This window comes from Theropithecus gelada, chromosome 15, assembly GCF_003255815.1.
Source record: "Theropithecus gelada isolate Dixy chromosome 15, Tgel_1.0, whole genome shotgun sequence".
Taxonomy (NCBI): Eukaryota; Metazoa; Chordata; class Mammalia; order Primates; family Cercopithecidae; genus Theropithecus; species Theropithecus gelada.
The window spans coordinates 17,369,835-17,395,820 of record NC_037683.1 but is presented as its reverse complement, the minus strand read 5'-3'; positions in this window follow the sequence as shown (position 1 = coordinate 17,395,820).

Below are 25,986 nucleotides of genomic sequence, written 5' to 3'. Positions count from 1 at the left end.
TGTGATGTGTGTATTCATCTCATAGAGTTAAATCATTCTATCAATTGGGTAGTTTGAAATCACTTTTTTGTGGAACCTGAGAAAGGACATTTGTGAACGCTCTTAAGAATATCCTGAAAAAAATAATACCCTCCGAAAAAAAACAGAAGAAATTTTTCTGTGAAACTGCTCAGTGTCACGTAAATTCCACTCACATAGTTAAGCTTCTGTATTCATTGAGCAGTATTCTGACACTGTTTTAGGTTAGTCAGCTAAGGGATACTTAGGTGCGCTTTCAGGCTTACGGTGAAAACGGAAATATCTTCAGATAGATACTGGAGAGAAGATTTCCGAGGACTGCTTTGTGAAATGTGCATTCCACTCACAGAGTTGTACCTTTCTTCTCACAGAAGATTGGGGAATCCCGTTTGGAGAAAACGCTACCAGGGGACATTCAGGTGTAAATGGATGCTAATGGTGAAAGAGTAATTATTCTCAGACAAAAACTGGAAAGAAACTTTCTGTTAAACTGCTTTGTGATAGATATGTCTATTAATCTCACACTGATAAAACTTTCTTTCTATTACACAGTTTTGAAACTGCATCATGGACGCATTCACAAAGGAACATTCGGGAGCATATTCAGGTCTGTGGGGAAATAGGAGATATCTTCAGATAAAAACTGGAGAGAAGAATTCTGAGAAACTTCTTTCTGATGTGTGCATTCCACTGAGGCAGTTATACCTCTTTTCTCAAAAGGCAGTGTTTGAACAGTGTTCCTGTAAAACTGAAAAAGTGATATTTTACAGTGCGTTGAAGACTATGGCAAAAAGTGTAATACCGGAAATAAAACCCAGAAAGAAGTGTTCCAAGAAACTGCTCTCTGACGTGTGCATAATTTTCAGAGAGTTAAAGCTGACACTACATTGCCCAGTTTGGAAACTGTGTCTTTCAGGAATCTGTGAAGTGATATTAAGTGGCACCCGGAGGCCTGTGGTGAGATGGAAAAGTTTTCTGATGAAAATGGAGAGAAGCTTTCAGAACAAATGCTTTGTGATGTGTGTATTCATCTCATACAGTTAAATCATTCTATAGATTGGGCAGTTGGAAATCACTGTTTCTGTGTAACCTGAGAAAGGACATTTGAGTACGCTCTTAAGAATATGCTGAAAAAGTGATACCCTCTGATATAAACCAGAAGGAAACTTTCTGTGAAACTGCTCTAGGTCACGTGAATTCCACTCACACAGTTAAGCTCCCGTATTCATTGAGCAGTATTCTAACACTGTTTTAGGTTAGTCAGCTAAAGGATACTCGGGAGAGCTTTCAGGCTTATGGTGAAAATGGAAATATCTTCCGATTGATACCAGAGAGAAGATTTCTGAGGATCTGCTTTGTGACGTGTACATTCGACTCACAGAGTTATACCTTTCTTCCCATAGAGGATTGGGGAATCCCGTTTGGAGAAAACGCTACCAGGGGACTTTCGGGATTACATGGACAGTAATGGTGAAAAATGAACTATTGTCAGAGAGAAAGTGAAAAGAAGCTTTCTGTGAAATGTTTTGGGATTGATTTGTCTATACACATCACATAGATGAAACTTTCTTTCTATTACACACTTTTGAAACTCGTCATGGACTGATTATGAAGAGACATTCAGGAACATATTGACGCCTGTGGGGAAGTAGGAGATATCTTCAGATAAAAACTGGAGAGGAGCTTTCTGAGAAACTGTTTTCTGATGTGTGCATTCCACTCTGAAAGTTATACCTCTTTTCTCATAAGACAGTGTTTGAACACTGTTCCTGTAAAACTGAAAATGAGATATTTAGCAGCGCAGTGAAGACTATGGCGAAAAGTGAAATATCCTGAAATAAAACCCAGAAAGAAACGTTCCAAGAAACTGTTCTCTGACGTGTGCATTCATTGCAGAGAGTTAAAACTTACACTACTTGCCCCGTTTGGAAACTCTCTCTTTGAAGAATCTGTGAAGGGATATTAAGTGGCGCCTGAAGGCTTGTGGTGAGAAAGGAAACGTCTTCCCATGAAAACTGGAGAGAGTCTTTCGGAGCAACAGCTTTATGAAGTGTTTATCCATCTCACAGAGTTAAATCATTCTTTGGATTAAACAGTTTGAAATCACTGTTGCTGTGGAACCTGAGAATGGACATTTGAGAACGCTTTTCAGAATATGTAGAGAGAGAAATAACCTCCCATAGAAAAAAGAAGGAAACTTTCTGTGAATCTCCTCTAAATCAAGTGAATTCCATTGGCACAGTTAAGCTTCTGTTTTCATTGAGTGGTATTCTAACACCGTTTTATGTTAGTCAGCTAATGGACACTCGGCAATGCATTGTGGCTTACGGTGAAAATGGAAATATCTTCAGACAGATACTGGAGAGAAGATTTCTGAGGAGCTACTTTGAGACTTGTGCATTCCACTCAAAAAGTTATACTTTTCCTCTCTTAAAGGATTGGGGAACCCCGTTTGGAAAAACGCTACAAGGGGACATTTGGGAGTATACGGACGGCTATGGTACGTCATGGACGTATTCGCGATGGGACATTCGGGAACACATTCAGTCCTGTGGGGAAATAGGAGATATCTTTAGATAAAAACTGGAGAAAAGCTTTCTGTGAAACTGTTTTGTGATATGTGCATTCCACTCAGGAAGTTTTACCTCTTTTCTCATTAGGCAGTGTTGGAATACTGTTCCTGTAAATCTGGAACAGGGATATTTTGCAGCACATTGAAGACTACGGCAAAAGTGAAATACCCTGAAATAAAACAAAGAACGAAACGTTCCAAGAAACTGCTCTCTGACGTGTGCATTCATTTCAGAGAGTTAAAGCTTACACAACATTACCCAGTTTGGAATCTGTTTCTTTGAGGAATCTGAGAAGGGATATGAAGTGGTGCCCGGAGGCTTGTAGTGAGAAAGGAAACGTCTTGGGTGAAAACTGAAGAGAAGCTTTTGGAGCAACTGTTTTGTGATGTGCTTATTTATTTCATAGAGTTAAATCATTCTTTGCATTGAGCAGTTTGAAATCACTGTTTCTGTGGAACCTGAGAAAGGACATTTGGTAACACTCTTAAGAACATGCTGAAAAAGAAATACCCTCCAATAAAAATCAGAAGGAAACTCTGTGAAACTGCTCTAGGTTACTTGAATTTCACTCGCACAGTTAAGCTTCGGTTTTCCTTTTGCAGTATTCTAACACTAACACTGTTTTTGTTTAGTCTGCGAAGTGATATTTGGGAGTGCTTTGAGGCTGATGTTGAAAGAGGAAATATCTTCAGATAAAAATAGGAGAGAATATTTCTGAGGAGCTGCTTTGTGACGTGTGCATTCCTCTCACAGAGTTATACCTTTCTTCTCATACATTATTGGGGGATCCATTTTGGGGAAAACACTACCAGGGGACATTCGGGTCTATATGGACAGCTATGGTGAAAAAAGAAGTATTCTCAGACAAAAACTGGAAAGAAGAGTTCTCTGAAACTGCTTTGTGATAGATATGTCTATTCATCTCACATACGTAAAACTTTCTTTCTATTACGCAGTTTTGAAACTGTGTCATGGACGGATTCGTGAAGGGACACTTAGGAGCACATTCAGGCCTGTATGGAAGAAGGAAACACTCCAGATAAAAACTGGGGAGAAGCTTTTGGAGAAACTGCTTTGTGATGTGTGCATTTGACTCAGGGAGTTATACCTCTTTTCTCATAAGGCAGTGTTTGAACACTGCTCCTGTGAAACTGAAAAGGTGATATTTTGCAGCACATAGAAGACTGGTGAAATAGGAAATACCCTGAAATAAAACTGAGAAAGAAGCATTTCAAGAAACTGCTCTCTGATGTGTGCATTCGTTTCAGAGATTTAAAGTTTACGCTACACTGCCCATTTTGGAAACTCTGCCATTGAGGAATCTGTGAAGGGTTATTAAGTGGTGCCCAGAGGCTTGTGGTGAGAAAGGAAACGTGTTCTGATGAAAACTGGAGAGAAACTCTCGGAGCAACTGATTTGTGATGTGTGTATTCATCTCTTAGAGTTAAATCATTCTTTGGATTGAGCAGTTTGAAATCACTGTTTCTGTGGGTCTCGAGAAAGGACATATGGGATTGCTCTTAAGAATATGATGAAAAAGAAGTACCCTCTAATAAAAACTAGAAGGAAACTTTCTGTGAAACTGCTCTACATCACGTGAAGTCCACTCACGCAGTTAAGCTTCTGTTTTCATTGAGCAGTATTCTAACACTGTTTTAGGTTAGTCAGCTAAGGTATACTCGGGAGCACTTTGACGGTTATGGTGAAAATCGATATATCTTCAGATAGATACTGGAGAGAAGATTTCCGAGGAGCTGCTTTGTGACTTGTGCATTCCACTCACAGAGTTATACCTTTCTTCTCATAGAGGATTGGAGAACCCCATTTGGAGAAAACGCTACCAGGGGTCATTCGAGTGTATATAGACAGCTATGGTGAAAAACGAAGTATCCTCAGACAAAAACTGGAAAGAAGCTTTCTGTGAAACTGCTTTGTGATATATATGTCTATTCATCATACGTTGCTGAAATTTTGTTTCATTACGCAGATTTGAAACTGCGTCATGAACGGATTCGTGAAGGGACATTCAAAGGCACCTTCAGGCCTCTGGGGAAATTGGAAATATCTTCTGATAAATTCCTGAGGGAAGCTTTCTGAGAAACGGCTTTGTGATGTGTGCATTCCACTCAGGGAGAAAAACTTCTTTTCTCATGAGGCAGTGTTTGAACACTGTTCCTGTAAAACTGAAAATGTGATAATTTGCAGCGCATTGAAGACTATGATGAAAAGTCAAATATCCTGCTATAAAATCCAGAAAGAAGCATTCCAAGAAACAGTTCTCTGATGTGTGCATTCATTTCAGAACGTTAAAGTTTACACTACATTGCCCCATTTGGAAACTCTATCTTTGAGTAATCTGTGAAGGGTTATTTAGTGGCACCCGGAGGCTTCAGGTGAGAAAGGTAATGTCTTCCGATGAAAACTGGAGAGAAGCTCTTGGAGCAACTGCTTTGTGATGTGTGTATTCATCTCATAGAGTTACATCATTGTTTGGATTGAGCAGTTTGAAATCACTGTTTCTGTGGAACCTCAGAAAGGACATATGACAATGCTCTTAAGAATATGCTGAAAAAGTAATATCCTCTGATGAAAACCAGAAGGAAACTTTCTGTGAAACTGCTCTAGGTCATGGGAAGTCCACTCGCACAGTTAAGCTTCTGTTTCATTGAAGAGTATTGCAACACTGTTTTACATTTGTCAGCTAAGGGATAATCGGGAGAACTTTGAGGCTTTAGGTGAAAACGGAAGTATCTTCAGATTGATGCTGGAGAGAAGATTTCCTAGGAGCTGTTTTGTGATGTTTGCATTCCACTCACAGAGTTATACCTTTATTCCATAGAAGATTGGGGAATCACGTTTGGAGAAAACGCTACAAGGGGACACTTGTTAGTATATGCACGGCTATGGTGAAAGAGAAAGTATTCTCAGAATAAACTGTCGAGAAACTTTCTGTGAATTTGCTTTGTGCTAGATATGTCAATTCTTCTCACACAGATAAAACGTTCTTTCTATTACGCAGTGTTGAAACTGCATCATGGACGGATTTGCAAAGGGACATTCAGATACACATTGATGCCTGTGGGGAAATACGCGATATCTCCAGATAAAAACTGGAGAGAAGCTTTCTGAGAAACTGCTCTGTGATGTGTGTATTCCACTCATGGAGTTATACCTCTCTTCTCATAAGGCAATACTTGAACGCTGTTCCTGTAAAACTGAAAAAGTGATATTTTACAGCTCTTTGAAGACTATGGCAAAAAGTGAAATATCCTGAAATAAAAACAGAAAGCCACGTTCCAAGAAACTGTTCTCTCACCTGTGCATTATTTTCAGAGAGTTAAAGCTTACACTACATTGCCCAGCTGGAAACTCTGTCTTTGAGGAATCCGGGAAGGGATATTAAGTGGCACCCATAGGCATGTGGTGAGAAAGGAAACGTTTTCCGATGAAAACTGGAGAGAAGCTTTCAGAGCAACTGCTTTGTGATGTGTGTATTCATCTCATAGAGTTACATCATTCTTTGGATTGAGCAGCTTGAAATCACTGTTTCTCTGGAACCTGAGAAAGGACATTTGGGAACACTCTGAAGAATATGCTGAAAAAGATCTACCTCCGATTAAAATTAGAAGGAAACTTTCTGTGAAACTGCTCTACGTCACATGAATTCCACTCGCACAATTAAGCTTCAGTTTTCATTGAGCAGTATTCTAACACTGTTTTTGTTTAGTCTGCAAAGTGATATTTTGGAGTGCTTTGAGGCTTATGGTGAAAAAGGAAATATCTTCAGATAAAAACTGGAGAGAAGTTTTCCGAGGAGATGCTTTATGACGTGTGCATTCCACTCACAGAGTTATACTTTTCTTCTCATAGAGGATTGGGGAATGCCTTTTACAATTAACGCTACCAGGGGATGATTAGGATTATATGCATGGCTCTGGTGAAAAAGGAAGTATCCTCAGACAAAAACTGGAAAGAAGCTTTCTGTGAAACTACTTTGTGATAAATATGTCTATTCATTTCACATAGATAAAACTTTCTATTACGCAGTTTTTAAACTGCGTCATGGATGGATTCACGAAGGGACATTTGGGAGCACATTCAGGCCTGTGGTAAAAAAGGAGAAATCTTCAGATAAAAACTGGAGAGAAGCTTTCTGAGAAAATGCTTGTGATGTGTGAATTCCACTCAGGGTGATATGCTTCCTTTCTCCTGTAGCAGTGTTTGAACACTGTTCCTGTAAGACTGAAAAAGTGATATTTTGCAGCACATTGAAGAATACGGCATAAAGTGAAATATCCTGAAATAAAACCCAGAAAGAAGCATTCCAATAAACTGCTCTCTTACGTGTGCATTCATTTCAGAGAGTTAAAGCTTACACTACATTGCCCAGTTTAGAATCTCTGTCTTTAAGGAATCTGTGAAGGGATATTAAGTGGCGCCCGGAGGCTTGTGATGAGAAAGGAAATGTCATCTAATGAAAACTGGAGAGAAGATATTGGAGCAACTGGTTTGTGAAGTGTGTATTAATCTCATAGAGTTAAATTATTTTCTTTGCATTGAGTAGTTTGAAATTACTGCTTCTGTGGAACCTGAGAAAGGACATTGGGAACACTCTTAAGAATATGCTGAAAAAGAAATACCCTCCCATAAATACCAGAAGGAAACTTTCTGTGAAACTGCTCTAGGTCATGTGAAGTCAACTGGCACAGTTAACCTTCTGTTTTCATTAAGCAGTATTCTAACATTGTTTTAGGTTAGTCAGCTAAGGGATACTCGGGAGCGCTTTGAGGGTTATGGTGAAAATGGAAATATATTCAGATAGATACTGGAGAAAAGATTTCCAAGGAGCTTTTGTGATGTGTGCATTCCACTCACAGAGTTATAGTTTTCTTCTCATAGAAATTGGGGAATCCCATTTGGAGAAAACGCTACCAGGGGACATTCGATAGTATATGAACGGCTGTGGTGAAAGAGGAAGTATCCACAGAAAAAAACTGGAGAGAAGCTTTCTGTGAAACTGCTTTGTGATAGATATGTTTATTCATGTCACATTGATAAACGTTTCTTTGTATTCCGCAATTTTGAAACTGTGTCATGGACGGATTCATAAAGGGACATTTGGGAGCACATTCAGGCCTGTGGGGAAATAGGAAATATCTTCAGATAGAAACTGGAGAGAAACTTTCTGTGGAAGTGCTTTGTGATGTGTGCATTTCACTGAGGGAATTATACCTCTTTTCTCATAAGGCAGTGTTTGAACACTGTTCCTGTAAAACTGAAAAAATGATATTTTGCAACTCATTGAAGACTATGGCTAAAAGTGAAATATCCTGAAATAAAACTGAGAAAGAAGCGTTCCCAGAAACTGCTCTCTGACATGTGTATTCATTTCAGAGAGTCAAAATTTAGAGTACGTTGCCCAGTTAAGCTTCTGTTTTCATTGAGCACTATTCTAACATTGTTTTAGGTTAGATAGCTAAGGGATACTCGGAAGCGCTTTGAGGCTTATGGTAAAAACGGAAATATCTTCAGTTAGATACTGTAGAGAAGATTCCCAAAGAACTGCTTTGTGACATTTGCATTCCATTCACGGAGTTATACTTTTTTCTCATAGAGAATTGGGGAATCCCGTTTGGAGAAAGCGCTACCAGGGGACATTCAATAGTATATGAATGGCTATGGTGAAAAAGGACGTATCCTCAGACAAAAACTGGTGGGAAGCTTTCTGTGAAAGTGCTTTGTGATGTGTGCATTCCACTGAGGGAGTTATAAATCTTTTCTCATAAGGCAGTGTTTGAACACTGTTCCTGTAAAACTGAAAAGGTGATCTTTTGCAGCTCATTGAAGACTATGGAAAAAAGTGAAATATAATGAAATAAAACCCAGAAAGAAGAGTTCCAAGAAACTGCTCTCTGATGTGTGCATTCATTTCAGAGAGTCAAAATTTATACTACTTTGCCCAGTTTGGAATCTCTGCCTTTGAGGAATCTGTGAAGGGATACTAAGTGGTGCCCTGAGGCTTGTGGTGAGAAAGGAAACATCTTCTGATAAAAACTGGAGAGAAGACTGTGAAGCAACTGCATTGTGATATGTGTATTCATCTCATAGAGTGAAATCATTCTTTGCATTCAGCAGTTTGAAATGGACAGCAATGGTGAAAAAGGAAATATCCTCAGACAAAACTGGAGAGAAGCTTTCTGTGAAACTGCTTTGTGATAAATATGTCTATTCATCTCACATAGATAAAACTTTCTTTCTATGACGCAGTTTTGAAACTGTGTCATGGGCAGATTTGTGAAGGGACATTTGGGAGCACATTCAAGCCCATGGGAAAAAGGAGATATCTTCAGATAAAAACTGGTGAGAAGCATTCTGAGAAACTACTTTGAGATGTGTGCATTTCACTCAGGGAGTTATAACTCCTTTCTCATAATGCAGTGTTTGATCAATGTTCCTGTAAAACTGAAAAAGTGATATTTTACAGCACATTGAAAACTATGGCGAAAATTTGAAGATCCTGAAATAAAACACAGAAAGAAGTGTACCATGAAACTGCTCTCTGACGTGTGTAATCATTTGAGAGGGTGATATTTTACACTATGATGCCCAGTGTGGAAACTCTGTCTTTGAGGAATCTGTGAAGGGATATTAAGTGGAGGCCAAAGCCTCGTGGTGAGAAAGGAAACATCTTCTGATGAAAACAGGAGAGAAGCTTTCAGAGCAACTGCTTTGTGATGTGTTTATTGATATCATAGAGTTAAATCATTCTTTGGATTGAACAGTTTGAAATCAGTGTTTCTGTGGATCCTGAGAAAGGACATGTGGGAATGCTCTTAAGAATATGCTGAAAAAGTAATACCCTCGGATAGAAACCAGAAGGAAACCTTCTGTGAAACTGCTCTATGTCACGTGAATTCCACTAGCAGAGTTTTTCTTCTGTTTACATTGAGCAGTATTCTAACACTTCTTTAGGTTAGCAAGCTAAGGGATACTCGGGAGCACTTTGAGGCTTATGGTGAAAGCAGAAATTTATTCAGAGATATACTGTAGAGAAGATTTCCAAGGAGCTACTTTGTGACTTATGCATTCCACTCACAGAGTTATATTTTCTTCTCACACATAATTGGGGAATCCTGTTTGGAGAAAACACTACCAGGGGACATTCAGGAGTATATGGATGGCTACGGTGTAAAAGGAAATATCCTCATACAAAAACTGGAAAGAAGCTTTTGTGAAACTGCTTTGTGATAGATATGTCTATTCTTCTCACATAGATAAAACTTTCTTTCTATTATGTAGTTTTGAAATTGCATCGTGGACTGAATCATGAGGGGATATTCGGGAGCACATTCTGCCCTGTGGGGAAATAGGAGATGTCTTCAGATAAAAACGGGAGAGAAGCTTTCTGAGAAACTGCTGTGTGGTATGTGCATTCCACTCAGGAATTTATACCTCTTTTCTCATAAAACAGCGTTTGAACACTATTCCAGTAAAACTGAAAAAGTGATGTTTTGTAGCGTGTTGAAGACTCTGGTGAAAAGTGAAATATCCTGTAATAAAACCCAGAAAGGAGTGTTCCAAAAAACTGCTCTCTGAAGTGTGCATAATTTTAGAGAATAAAAGCTTACACTACGTGGCCCAGTTTGGAAACTCTGTCTTTGAAGAATCTTTGAAGGGATATTCAGTGGTGCCTGGAGGCTTGTGGTGAGAAAGGAAACGTCTTCTATTGAAAACTGGAAAGAAACTTTCGGAGCAATTGTTTTGTGATGTGTGTATTCATCTCATGGGGTTAAATCATTGTTTACACTGAGCAGTTGGAAATTACTGTTTCTGCAGAACCTGAGAAAGGACATTTGGGTACGCTCTTAAGAATATGCTGAAAAAGAAAACCTCCTGATAAAAACCAGAAGGAAACTTTCTGTGAAACTGTTCTAGGTCACGTGAGGTCCACTCACACAGTTAAGCTTCTGTTTTCATTTAGCAATAGTCTAACACTGTTTTAGGTTAGTCAGCTAAGGGATACTTGGGAGCACTTTGAGGATTACAGTGAAAATGTAGATATCTTTAGATAGATACTGGAGAGAAGATTTCCAAGGAGCTGCTTTGTGAAGTGTGCATTCCACTCACAGGGTTATACTTTCCTTCTCATAGAGGTTTTATGAAACCCTTTTGGAGAAGACGCTACCAGGTGACATTCGGGGGTACATGGACGGCTATGGTGAAAAAAGAAATATCCTCAGACAAAAATGGAAAGAAGCTTCCGGTGAAACTGTTTTGTAATAGATATGTCTATTCATCTCACATAGAGAAAACCTGTTTTCGATTACGCTGTTTTTAAACTGCATCACGGATGGATTCGCGAAGGGACATTTGGGAGCACATTCAGGCTTGAGTGAAATTAGGAGATAACTTCACATAAAATGGGAGAAAAGCTTTCTGAGAAACTGTTTTGTGATATGTGCATTCCACTCAGGAAGTTATACCTCTTTTCTCTTAAGGCAGTATTGGTACACCGTTCCTGTAAAACTGAAAAAGTGATATTTTGCAGCGCATTGAAGACTATTGCGAAAAGTCAAATACCCTGAAATAAAACCCAGAAAGAAGCGTTTCAAGAAACTGCTCTCTGACATGTACAATCATTTCAGAGAGTTAAAGCTTTCACTACATTGCCCTGTTTGGAAACTCTGTCTTTGAGGAATCTGTGAAGGGATATTAAGTGACGCCCGGAGGCTTGTGGTGAGAAAGGAAATCTCTTTTGATGAAAACTGGAGAGAAGATTTTGGAACAACTGGTTTGTGATGTGTGTATTCATCTCATAGATTTAAATCATTCTTTGGATTGAGCAGTTTGAAATCACTGTTTCTGTGCATCCTGAGAAAGGACTTTTAGGAAGGCTCTTAAGAATATGTGAAAAAGAAATACCTTCCGAAAAAAACCAAAAGGAAACTTTCTGTGAAACTGCTCTAGGTTATGTGAATTTCACTCACACAGTTAAGCTTCTGTTTACATTGAGCAGTATTCTAGCACTGCTTTAGGTTAGTGAGCTAAGGGATACTCAGGATCGCTTTGAGGGTTATGGTAACAACGGAAATATCTTCAGATAAATACTGGAGAGAAGATTTCTGAGGAGCTGCTTCATGACATGTGCATTCCACTCACAGAGTTATACATTTCCTCTCATAGAGGATTGGGAAATCCCGTTTGGAGCAAATGCTTCCAGGGGACATTTGGGAGTATATGGATGGCTATGGTGAAAAAGGAATTGTCCACAGACAACCTCTTGAAGCAATCTTTCTGTGAAACTGCTTTGTGATAGATATGTCTATTCTTCTCACATAGATAAAACTTTATTTCTATTATGCAGTTTTGACACTGCCTCATGGAAGGATTCACGAAGGGATATTTGGGAGCACATTGAGACCTGTGGGGAAATAGGAGATGTCTTCAGATAAAAACTGTACAGAAGCTTTCTGAGAAACTGCTTTATGATGTTTGCATTCCATTCAGGGAGATATATCTCTTTTCTCATAAGGGAGTGTCTGAACACTGTTCCTGTAAAACAGAAAATGTGATATTTTGCAGCGCATTGAAGACTACTGCAAAAAGTGTATTATCTGGAAATAAAACCCAGAAAAAAGCGTTCCAAGAAACTGCTCTCTGACGTGTGCATTCATTTCATAGAATTAAAGCTGACACTACGTTGACCAGTTTAGAAAGTCTGTCTCTGACGAATCTGTGAAGTGTTACTAAGTGGCGCATGGAGGCTTGTGGTGAGATAGGAAACATCTTCTTATGAAAACTGGAGAGAAGCTTTGGGAGCTACTGCTTTGTGATGTGTATATTCATTTCATGGAGTTAAATCATTCATTGGATTGGGGAGTTTGAAATCACTTTTTCTGTGGAACCTGAGAATGGATATTTGGGAAAACTCTTATGCTGAAAAAGTAATACCTTCTTAAAAAAACCAGAAGGAAACTTTCTGTAAAACTGTGCTAGGTCACGTGAATTCCACTCACACAGTCAAGATTCTGTTTTCAATGAGCAGCATTCTAAAACAGTTTTAGGTTAGTCAGCTAAGAGATATGCGGGCGCGCTTTCAGGCTTACGGTGAAAATGGAAATATCTTTAGATATATACTGGAGAGAACATTTCCGAGGAGTTGCTTTGTGACGTGTGCATTCCAGTCACAGAGTTATACTTTTCTTCTCATAGAGACTTGGGCAATCGCATTTGGAGAAAATGCTACCAGGGGACATTCAGGAGTATATGGATGGCTATGATGAAAAATGAAATATCCTCAAACAAAAACTGGAAAGAAGGTTTCTGTGAAAGTGTTTTTGTGATAGATATGTCTATTCATCTCACATAGATAAAACTTTCTTTCTATTACGCAGTTTCGAAACGGCATCATGGACGCATATGTGAGGGGACATTCGGGAGGACATTTAGGCCTGTGGGGAAATAGGAGATATTTGCAGATAAAAACAGGAGAGAATCTTCCTGAGAAACTGCTTTGTGATGTGTGCATTCCACTCAGGAAGTTATATCTCTTTTCTCATAAGGCAGTGTTTGAACACTGTTCCTGCAAAACTGAAAAAGTGATATTTTGCTGCGCATTTAAGACTATGGCCAAAAGTGAAATAATCTGAAATAAAACCCAGAAAGAAGCATTAAAAAAACTGCTCTCTGACGTGTGCATGCATTACAGGGAGTTAAAGCTTACACTACGTTGCCCATTTTGGAAACTCTGTCTTTGAGGATTGTGTGAAGGGATATTAAGTGGCGCCCGGAGGCTTCTGGTGAGACACGAAAATTCTTCTGATGAAAATTGGAGAGAAGATTTTGGATCAACTGCTTTGTGATGTGTGTATTCATCTCACAGAGTTAAATCATTCCTTGGATAGAGCAGTTTGAAATCACTGTTTCTGCAGAACCTGAGAAAGGACATTTGGGAACGCTCTTAAGAATTTGCTGAAAAAGAAATATCGTCCGATAAAAACCAGAAGGAATCTTTCTGTGAAACTGCGCTAGGCCACATGAATTCGACTCGCACAGTTAAGCTTGTGTTTTCATTGAGACGTATTCTAATATTGTTTTTTTTTAGTCTGTGAAGTGATATTCGGGAGTGCTTTGCTGCTTATGGTGAAAAAGGAAATATCTTCAGAGAAAAACTGGAGAGAATATTTCTGAGGAATTGCTTTGTAACGATTGCATTCCACTCACAGGGTTATACCATTCTTCTAATAAAGGATTGGGGAATCCCATTTGCAGTAAACGCTACCAGGGGACATTTGGTGGTATATGCACGGCTTTGGTGAATAAGGAAGTATCCTCAGACTAATACTGGAAAGAAGCTTTCTGTAAAACTGCTTAGTGATAGATATGTCTATTCATCTCACACTGATGAAACTTTCTTTCATTATGCAGATTTGAAATGATGTCATGGACGCATTCACGAAGGGACATTCGGGAGCACATTCAGGCCTGTGGGGAATATGAAATATCTTCATATAGAAACTGGAGAGAAGCTTTCTGTGAAAAAGCTCTGTGATGTGTGCACTCCACTCAGAGAGTTATACCTCTTTTCTCATAAGACAGTGTTTGAACACTGTTCCTTTAAATCTGAAAAAGTGATATTTTGCAACACATTGAAAACTCTAACAAAAAGTGAAATATCTTGAAGAAAAACCCAGAAGGAAGTATTACAGGAAACTGCTCTTTGACGCGTGCATTCATTTCCGAGAGTTAAAGATTACAATACGTTGCCCATTTTGAACACTCGGTCTTTGAAGAATCTCTGAAGGAATATTAAGTGGTGCCCGGAGGCTTGTTGTGAGAAAGGAAGCGTCTTCCGATGAAAACTGGAGAGGAGCTTCCGGAGCAACTGCTTTGTGATGTGTGTATTCACATCATAGCGTTAAATCATTCTTTGGAGTGAGCAGTTTGAAATCACTGTTTCTGTGAAACCGGAGAAAGGACATTTGGGAAAGCTCTTAGGAATATGCTGAGAGAAAATATCCTCCGATAACAACCAAAAGGAAACTTTCTGTGAAACTGCTCTAGGTCACGTGAATTCCACTCACATGGTTAAGCTTCTGTTTTCATTGAGCAGTATTCTAACACTGTTTTAGGTTAGTCAGCTAAGGGATACTCAGGAGCGCTTTGAGGCTTATGGTGAAAACGGAAACATCTTCAGATAGATACTAGAGAGAACACTACCGAGCAGCTGCTTTCTGACTTGTGCGTGCTTTCCACTCACAGAGTGAAACCTTTTTTCTCATAGAGGATTGGGGAATCCCATTTGGAGAAAACACTAACAGAGGACATTTGGGAGTATATTGATGGCTATGTTGAAAAAAGAAGTATCCTGAGAGAAAAACTGGAAAGAAGTGTTCTCTGAAACTGCTTTGTGATAATATACCTATTCATCACACATAGATAAAACTTTCTTCCTATTACACAGTTTTGAAACTGCGTCATGGACGGATTCGCAAAGGGACATTCTGGAGCACATACAGACCTGCAGGGAAGTAGTAGATATCTTGTCATAAAAACTGGGGAGAAGCTTTTTGAGAAACTGCTTTGTGATGTGTGCATTCCACTCAGGGAGTTATACCTCTCTTCTCATAAGGCAGTGTTTCAACACTGTTCCTGTAAAACTGAAAAAGTGATATTTTGCAGTACATTGAAGACAATGGCGAAAAGTAATCATCCAAAATTAAAACCCGGAAAGAGGGTTCCAATAAACTGTTCTCTGTTGTGTGCATTCATTTCAGAGAGTTAAAGTTTACACGATGTTTCCCTGTTTGGAAACTCTGTTTTTGCGGAATCTGTGAAGGGATATTAAGTGGCACCCAGATGCTTTTGGTGAGAAAGGAAACGTCTTCCGGTGACACCTGGAGAGAAGCTTTCAGAGCAACTGCTTTGTGATATGTGTATTCATGTCATAGAGTTAAATCATTCTTTGGATTGAGCAATGGAAATCACTGTTTCTGTGGAACATGAGAAAGGATAATTGGGAACGCTCTTAAGAATATGCTGAAAAAGTAATACCCTCCAATAAAAAGCAGAAGGAAACATTCTGTGAAATTGTTCTAGGTCACTTGAAGTCCACTGATGCAGTTAAGGTTCTGTTTTCATTGCACTGTATTCTAACACTGTTTTAGGTTAGTCAGCCAGGGATAATCGGGAGCGCTTTGAGGCTTACAGTGTAAAAGGACGTATCTTCTGACAGATACTGGGGAGAAAATTTCCGAGGAGCTGCTTTGTGACGTGTGCATTCCGCTCGGTGAGTTATATATTTCTTCTCATAGAGGATTGGGGAATCCCATTTGGAGAAAACACTACAAGGGGACTTTCGGGAGTATTTGGATGGCTATGGTGAAAAAGGAAACATCCTCAGACAATAAGTGGAAAGAAGTTTTCTGTGAAAATGCTTTGTGATAGATACACCTATTCTCACATAGATAAAACTTTCTTTCTATTGCGCAGTTTTGAATCTATGTCATGGACGGATTTGCGAAAGGACATTCAGGAGCACATACAGGCCTGTGGGGAAAAGGAGATATCTTCAGAAAAAAACTGGAGAGGAGGTTTCTGACAAACTGCTTTGTGATGTGTGCATTCCACTCAGGGAGTTATACCTCTTTTCCCATGAGGCAGTGTTTGATCACTGTTCCTGTGAAACTGAAAAAGTATATTTTGCAGCACATTGAAGTCTTTGCAAAAAGTGAAATGTACTGAAATAAAACCCAGAAAGAAGCGTTTCAAGAAACTGCTCTCTGACATGTGCATTCATTTCAGAGAGATAAAGCTGAAAATACGTTGACCAGTATGGAAACTCTGTCTTTGAGGAGTGTGTGAAGGGATATTAAGTGGTGCCCAGAGGCTTGAGGTGAGAAACGAAACGTCCTCCAATGAAAACTGGAAAGAAATATTCGGAGCAACTGCTTTGTGATGAGTGTATTCATCTCATGGAGTTAAATCATTCTTTGGATTGAACAGCTTGAAATCAATGTTTCTGTGCATCCTGAGAAAGGATATTTGGGAATGCTCTTAAGAATATGCTGAAAAAGTTATACCCTCGATAGAAACCAGAAGGAAACTTTCTGAGAAACTGCTGTAGGTCATGTGAATTCCACTCGCACAGTTAAGTTTCTGTTTTCATTGAGCAGTATTCTAACACTGTTTTAAGTTAGTCAGCTAAAGGATACTCGTGAGCGCTTTGAGGGTTACGGTGAAAACGGAAATATCTTCAGATTGATACTGGAGAGAAGATTTCTGAGGAACTGCTTTGTGTCGTGAGCATTCCACTCAAGGAGTTATATCTTTCTTTTCATAGAGGATTGTGTAATCCCGTTTAGAGAAAAAGCTACCAGGGGCCATTCGTGAGTATATGGATGGCTATGGTGGAAAAGGAAGTATCCTCAGACAAAAAGTAGAAAAAAGCTGTCTGCGAAACTGCTTTGTGACAGATATGCGTATTCATCTCACATAGATAAATTTTATATCTATTATACAGTTTTGAATCTGCGTCATTGATGGATTAGCGAAGGGACATTTGGAAGCACATTCAGGCCTGTGGGTAAATATGACCTATATCTACATAAAATCTATAAAGAAGCTTTCTAGGAAACTGCTTTGTGATGTTTGCTTTCCACGCAGGGAGTGATACCTCTTTTCTCATGAGGCAATGTTTGAACACTGTTCCTGTAAAACTGAAAAAGGGATAATTTGCAGCGCATTGAAGACAATGGCAAAAAGAGAAATATCCAGAAATAAAACTCAGAAGGAAGTGTTCCAAGAAACTGCTCTCTGACGTGAGCATTCATTTCAGAGAGTTAAAGCTTCAACTACGTTTCCCAGTTTGGAAACTCTGTCTTTGAGGAAACTCTGAAGGGATATTGAGTGTCACCCGGAGGCTTCTGGTGAGAAAGGAAACGTCTTCCAATGAAAACTGGAGAGATTAATTCGGAGCAACTGCTTTCTGTTGTTTGTATTCATTTCATAGAGTTAAATCTTTCTTTGGATTGTGCAGTTTGAAATCACTGTGTCTGTGGAACCTGAGAAAGGACATTTGGGAACGTTCTTAAGAATATGCTGAAAAAGTAATACCCTCTGAAAAAAAGCAGAAGGAAATATTCTGTGAAACTGCTCTAGCTGACGTCAATTCCACTCACACAGCTAAGCTTCTGTTTTCTTTGAGCAGTATTCTAACACTGTTTAAGGTTAGTCAGCTTCGGGATACTTGGGAACGCTTTGAAGCTTTTGGTGAAAACGGAAATATCTTCAGATATATACTAGAGAGAGGACTACCGAGGTGTTGCTTTCTCACGTGTGCATTCCACTCACAGAGTGAAACTTTTCTTCTCATACAGGATTGGGGAATCTCTTTTGGAGAAAACGCTAACATGGGACATTCGGGAGTATAAGTACGACTATAGTGAAAAAACAAGTATCCTCAGACAAAAACTGGAAAGAAGAGTTTTCTGAAACTTCTTTGTGGTAGATATGTCTATACATCTCACACAGATAAAACTCTCTTTCTATTACACAGTTTTGAAAATGTGTCATCGACAGATTCGCAAAGGGACATTCAAAAGCACATTCAGGTCTGCAAGGAAGTAGTAGATATCGTCAGATAAAATCTGGAGAGAAGCCTTCTGAGAAACTGCTTTGGGATGTGTGCTTTCGACTCAGGGAGTTATACATCTTTTCTCATAAGGTAGTGTTTGAACACTGTTCCTGTAAAAGTGAAAAAGTGATACATTGCAGCGCATTGAAGACTATGGCGGAAAGTCAATCATCCGGAAATACAACCCGGAAAGAGGGTTCCAATAAACTGCACTCTGATGTACGCATTCATTTCGCAGAGTTAAAGCTTACACGACATTGGCCTTTTTGGAAACTTTGTCTTTGAGGAATCTGTGAGGGGATATTAAGTGTAGCCCAGATGTTACTAGTGAGAAAGGAAACGTCTTCCGATGAAAACTGTAGAGAAGATTTCAGAGCAACTGCTTTGTGATGTGTGTATTCATCTCATAGAGTTAAATTATTCTTTGGATTGAGAAGTTGGAATCACTGTTTCTCTGGAACCTGAGAAAGGACATTTGGGAACACTCTTAAGAATATGCTGAAAAGGTAATACCCTCCGATAATAACCAGAAGGAAACTTTGCGTGAAACTGCCCTAGGTCACGTGAATTCTACTTGCACAGTTAAGCTTCTGTTTTCATTGAGCAGTATTCTAACACTGTTTTAGGTTAGCCAGCTAGAGGATACTCATGAGCACTTTGAGGTTACTGTGAAAACGGAAATATCCTCAGATTGATACTGGAGAGAAGATTTCCGAGGAACTGCTTTGTGTCGCGAGCATTCCACTCAAAGAGTTATATCTTTCTTTTCATAGAGGATTTTGTAATCCCATTTAGAGAAAAAGCTGCTAGGGTCATTCGTGAGTATATGGATGGCTATGGTGAAAAAGGATGTATCCTCAGACAAAAATGATAAAGAAGCTTTCTGCGAAACTGCTTTGTGATAGATATGTCTATTCATCTTACATAGATAAAACTTTCTTTCTATTATGCAGTTTGGAAGCTCCGTCATGGATGGATTAGCGAAGGGACATTCAGAAGCACATTCAGGCCTGTGGGGAAATAGGACATATATCCAGATAAAATCTATAGAGAAGCTTTTCAAGAAACTGCTTTGTGATGTTTGCTTTGCACTCAGGGAGTTATACCTTTTTTCTTATGAGGCAGTGTTTGAACACTGTTCCTGTAAAACTGAAAAGGTGATCATTTGCAGCACCTTGAAGACTATGGTGAAAAGTGAAATATCCATAAATAAAATGCAGAAAGAAACGTTCCAAGAAACTACTCTCTGATTGTGCATTCATTTCAGAGAGTTAAACCTCACACTACGTTGCCCAGTTTGAAAACTCTGTCTTTGAGGAATCTGGAAAGGGATATTAAGTGGTGCCCGGAGGCTTGTGGTGAGATAGGAAACGTCTGCCGATGAAAAGTGTAGAGAAACCTGGGAGTAACTGCTTTGTGATGTGTGTATTCATCTCATAGATTTAAATCATTCTTTGGATTGAGCAGTTTGAAATTACTGTTTCTGTGGAACCTGAGAAAGGACATTTGGGAACACTCTTAAGAATATGCTGAAAAAGTAATACCCTCCGATGAAAACCAAAGGGAAACATCTGTGAAAGTGCTCTAGGTCACGTGAATTCCTCTCACACAGTTAAGCTTCTGTTTTCATTGAGCAGTATTCTAACACTGTTTTAGGTTAGTAAGCTAAGGGATACTCGGGAGCACTTTGAGGCTTACGGTGAAAGCGAAAATATCTTCAGATAGATACTGGAGAGAAGATTTCTGAGGAGCTGCTTTGTGGTGTGCACATTCCACTCACAGAGTGAAACCTTTCTTCTCATAGACGATTGGGGAATCACGTTTGGAGTAAACGCTACTTGGGGACATTCGGGAGTATATGGACGTCTATGGTGAAAAAGAAAGTATCCTCAGACAAAAACTGGAAAGAAGCTTTCTGTGAAATTGCTTTCCAATAGACATGTCTATTCACCTCACATAGATGAAATTTTCTTACATTACGCAGATTTGAAACTGAGACATGATCGAATTCGACAGTTGACATTCAGAGTCACATTAAGGCCTGAGGGGAAATAGGAAATATCTTCTGAAAATTACTGGAGAAACCTTTCTGAGAAACTGCTTTGTGATGTGTGCATTCCACTCAGGGAGTTATACCTCTTTTCAATAAGTCACTGTTTCAATACTGTTCCTGTAAAATTGAAAAAGTGATATTTTGCAGCCTATCGAAGACTATGGTGAAAAGTGAAATATTCAGGAAAAAAACCCAGAAAGAAGCTTTCCTAGAAACTGCTCTCTGACGTGTGCATTCATTTCAGAGAATTAAAGCTTACACTACGTTGCCCAGTTGGAAACTTTGTCTTTGAGTAATCTGTGAGTGGATATTAAGTGGCTCCTGGAGGCTTGTGGTGAGAAAGGAAACGTTTTCTGATGAAAACTGGAAAGAAGCTTTTGGAGCAACAGCTTTGTAATGTGTGTATACATCTCATAGAGTTAAATGATTCTTTGGATTGAGCAGTTTGAAATCACCGTTTCTGTGGAACCTGAGAAAGGACATTTGGGAACACTCTTAAGAATATGCTGAAAAAGAAATACCCTCTGATTAAAACCAGAAGGAAACATTCTGTGAAACTGATCTTGATCACGTGAATTCCACTCGCACATTTAAGCTTCTGTTTTCATTGACCAGTATTCTAACACAGCTAAGGGATACTCGGGAGCGTTTGAGGCTTATGGTGAAAATGGAAATATCTTCAGATGGACACTGGAGAAAGGATTTCCGAGGAGCTGCTTTGTTACGTGTGCATTGCATTCTACTCACAGAGTTACACCTTTGTTCTCACTGAGGATTTGGGAATCCTGTTTGGAGAATTAGCTACCAGTGGACATTTGGGAGAATATGGACAGCTATGGTGAAAAAGGAAAAATCATCAGACAAAAACTGGAGAGAAACTTTGAGAGCAACTGTTTGAGTTGTGTGTATTCATCTCTTTGAGATAAATCATTCTTTGGATTGAGCAGTTTGAAATCACAGTTTCTGTGGAACCTGAGAAAGGACATTTGGGAACGTTCTTAAGAATATGCAGAAAAAGAAATACCCTCCGATAAAAGCCAGAAAGAAAGTTTCCATGAAACTGCTGTAGGTCACGTGAATTCCTCTCACACAGTTAAGCTTCTGTTTTTATTGAGCAGTATTCTAACACGGTTTTAGGTTAGTCAGCTAAGGGATGCTTGGGAGTGCTTTGAGGCTTATGGTGAAAAGGGAAATATCTTCAGGTAGATACTGGAGAGACGATTTCTGAGGAGCTACTTTGTGTCGTGTGCATTCCACTCAGAGAGCTAAACCTTTCTTCTTATAGGGGATTGGTAAATCCCGTTAGGAGAAAAAGTACAAGGGGACATTTGGGAGAATATTGACAGCTATGGAGAAGAATGAACTATCATCAGGCAAAAACTGAAAAGAAGCATCCTCTGAAACTGCTTTGTGATAGATATATCTATTCATCTCACATAGATAAAACTTTCTTTCTACTACACAATTTTGAAACTGCGTCATGGACGGGTTCACAAAGGGACATTCGGGAGCACATTCAGGTCTGTGGAGAAATGTTAAATATCTTCAGATAAAAACTGTAGAGAAGCTTTCTGAGAAACTACTTTGTGATGTGTGCATTACACTCAGGGAGATATACCTCTTTACTCATAAAGCAGTGTTTGAACACTGTTCCTGTAAAACTGAAAACGTGATATTTTGCAGCACATTGAAGACAATGACGAAAAGTAAAATGTCTGGAAATTAAACCCAGAAAGAAGCTTTCCAAGAAACTATTCTCTGACGTGTGCATTCATTTCATAGAGTTGAAGCTGCCACTACGTTGCCCAGTTTGGAAACTCTGTCTTTCAGGTATCTGTGAAGGTATATTAAGTGGCGCCCGGAGGCTTTTTGTGAGAAAGGAAACGTCTTCCGATGACAACTGGAGAGAAGCTTTCGGAGCAACTGCTTTGTGATGTGAGTATTCAACTCATAGAGTTAAATCATTCTTTACATTGAGCAGTTTCATGTCACTGTTTCTGTGGAACTTGAGAAAGGATATTTGGGAACGCTTTTAAAAATTTGTTGAAAAAGAAATGCCCTCCGATAAAAACCAGAAGGAAACTTTCTGAGAAACTGCTCTAAGTCACGTGAATTCCACTCGCACAGCTAAGCTTCTGTTTTCATTGAGCAGTATTCTATCACTGTTTTTGGTTTGTCAGCCAAGGGATACTAGGGAGCGATTTGAGGCTAACAGTGAAAATGGAAATATCTTCAGATAGATACTGGAGAGAAGAATTCCAAGGAGCTGCTTTGTGACGCGTGGATTCCCCTCAGGGAGTTAAACTGCTTGTCTTATAAGGCAGTATTTGAACACTGTTCCTGTAAAACTCAAAATGTGAGACTTTGCAATGCATTGAAGACTATTGTAAAAAGTGAAATACCCTGAAATAAAACACAGAAATAAGCGTCAAAAGAAACTGCTCTCTGACGTTTGCATTCATTTCTGAGAATTAAAGCTTACACTACGTTGCCCAGTTTGGAAACACTGTCTTTGAGGAATCTGTGAAGGGATATTTAGTGATGCTTAAGGCTTGTGATGAGAAAGGAAACATCTTCCGATGAAAACTGGAGAAAAGGTTTCAGAGCAACTGCTTTGTGATATGTGTATTCATCTCATAGAGATAAAACATTCTTTGAATTGAGCAGTTTGAAATCACTGTTTCTGTGCAACCTGAGAAACGACATTTGGGAACACTCTTAAGAATATGCTGAAAAAATAATACCCTCTGATAAAAAGCAGAAGGAAACTTTCTGTGAAACTGCTCTAGGTCACGTGAATTCCACTTCCATAGTTAAGTGTCTGTTTTCATTGAGCAGTATTCTAACACTGTTTCAGGTTAGTCAGCTAAGGGATACTTGGGAGATCTTTGAGGATTACAGTGATAATGCATATATCTTCACATAAATACTGGAGAGAAGACGTCCGAGGAGCTGCTTTGTGACGTCTGCATTCCACTCACAGAGTGAACCCTTTCTTCTCATAGAGGATTGGGGAATCCCATTTGGAGAAAATGCTACCAGGGGACATGTGGGAGTATATTGATGGCTATGGTGAAAAAGGAAGTGTCCTCAGACAAAACCTGGAAGGCAACATTCTCTGAAACTGCTTTGTGAATGATATGTCTATTCATCTCACATAGATAAAACTTTCTTTCTATTACGCAGTTTTAAAAGTGTGTCACGGACCGATTCATGAAGGGACAATCGGGAGCACATTCAGGCTTGGGGGAAATAGGAAATATCTCCAGATAAAAACTGGAGAGTAGCTTTCTGAGAAACTGCTTTGTGATGTGTGCATTCCACTCAGGGAGTTATACCTCTTTTCTCATAAGGCAGTGTTGGAACACTGTTCTTGTAAAACTGAAAAAGTGATATTTTGCAGCACATTGAAGACTATGGTGAAAAGGGAAATACACTGAAATAAAACCCAGAAAGAAGCGTTAAAAGAAACTGCTCTCTGATGCGTGCATTCATTTTAGACACTTAAAGCTTACACTACCTTGCCTAGTTTTGAAACTCTGTCTTTGAGGAAACTGGGAATGGATATTAAGTGGCGCCTGGACGCATGTTGTGAGAAAGGAAACGTATTCCATTGAAAACTGGAGAGAAGCTTTCGGAGCCACTGCTTTGTGATGCGTGTGTTCATCACATAGAGTTAAATCATTTTTTGTATTGAGCAGTTTGAAATCACTGTTTCTGTGAAACCTGAGGAAGGATATTTGGGACTGCTCTTAAGAATAGGCTGAAAAAGAAATACCCTCCGATAAAAACCAGAAGGAAACTTTCTGTGAAACTGCTCTAAGTCATGTGAATCCCACTCACAGTGTTAAGCTTCTGTTTTACTTGACCAGTATCCCAACACTGTTTTAGGTTAGTCAGCTAAGGGATACTCGGGTGCCCTTTGAGGCTTATTGTGAAAACGGAAATATCTTCAGATAGATGCTGGAGAGATTTCCAAGGAGCTGCTTTGTGACATGTGCATTCCACTCACAGAATTATGCTTTTCTTTTCCTAGAGGATTGGGCAATCCCGTTTGGAGAAAAATGTAGCAGGGGACATTCGGGAGTATATGGACGGCTACAATGAAAAAGGAAGTATCCTCAGAAAAAAAATTGAAAGAAGCTTTCTGTAAAACTGCTTTGTGATAGATATGTCTATTCATCGCATATAGATGAAACTTTTTACATTACATAGATTTAAAACTGCGGCCTGCACGCATTCGCATAGGGATATTTGGAGGGACATTCAGGCCTGTGGGGAAATAGGAAATATCTTCTGATAAACAAGGAAGAGAAGCTTTCTGAGAAACTGCTTTATGACATGTGCATTATTCTGCCAGAGTAATACTTTTCTTCTCATAAATGATTGGAGAATCCCGTTTGGAGAAAACACTACCAGGGTACATTCAGGAATATATGGATGGCTATGGTTGTAAAGGAAGTATCCTCAGACAAAAACTGGAAAGAATCTTTCAGTGAAACTGCTTTGTGATAGATATGTCTATTCATTTCACATGGAAAAAACTTTCTTTCTATTACACAGTTTTGAAACTGAGTCATGGACAGTTTCACGAAGGGACAAGGCCTGTGGGGAAATAGGAAATATTTTCAGTAAACACTAGAGAGAAGCATTCTGAGGAACTGCTTTGTGGTGTGTGCATTCCACTCACGGAGTTATACCTATGTTCTCATAAGACAGTGTTTGAACACTGTTCCTGTAAAACAGAAAAAGTCATATTTTGCAGTGCAATGAAGACTAAGGTGAAAAGTGTCATATCCGGAAATAAAACCCAGAAAGAAGTGTTTCAAGAAACTGCTCTCTGATGTGTGCTTTCATCACATAGAATTAAAGCTTACACTACGTTGCCCAGTTTGGAACTCTGTCTTTGAGGAATCTGGGAAGGGATATTATGTGGCACAAGGAGCTTTGCAGTGAGAAAGGAAACGTCTTCCAAAGAAAACTGGTGAGAAGCCTTCAGAACAACTGCCTTGTGAAGTCTGTATTCATCTTATAGAGTTAAATCATTCATTGGATTGAGCAGATTGAAATCACTGTTTCTGTGGAACCTGAGAAAGGATATGTGGGAACGCTCTTAAGAATATGCTGAAAAATTAATACCCTCTGATAAAAAACAGAAGGAACACTCTGTGAAACTGCTCTAGGTCACGTGAATTCCACTGGCGCAGGTAAGCTTCTGTTTTCATTGAGTAGTATTCTAACACTGTTTTAGGTTAGTCAGCTAAGGGATACTCAGGAGTGCTTTGAGGCTTATGGTGAAAACGCAAATATCTTGAGATTGATACTGGAGAGAATATTTGCCAGGAACTGCTTTGTGACGTGTGCATTCCTCTCACAGAGTCATACCTTCCTTCTCATAGAGGATTGTCAAATCCCTTTTGGAGAAAACGATACCAGTGCACACTCCTGAGTATATGGACGGCTATGGTGAAAAAGGAAGTATTTTCAGACAAAAACTGGAAAGAAGCTTTCTATAAAACTGCTTTGCGATAGATACGTCTATTTATCTTGCATATATGAAACTTTCTTTCATTACGCAGATTTGAAACTATGTCATGTACGGATTCGCGAGGGGATATTCGAAGGCACATTCAGGCCTGTGGGGAAACAGGAAATATCTCCAGATAAAAACTGGAGAGATGCTTTCTGTGAAACTGCTTTGTGATGTA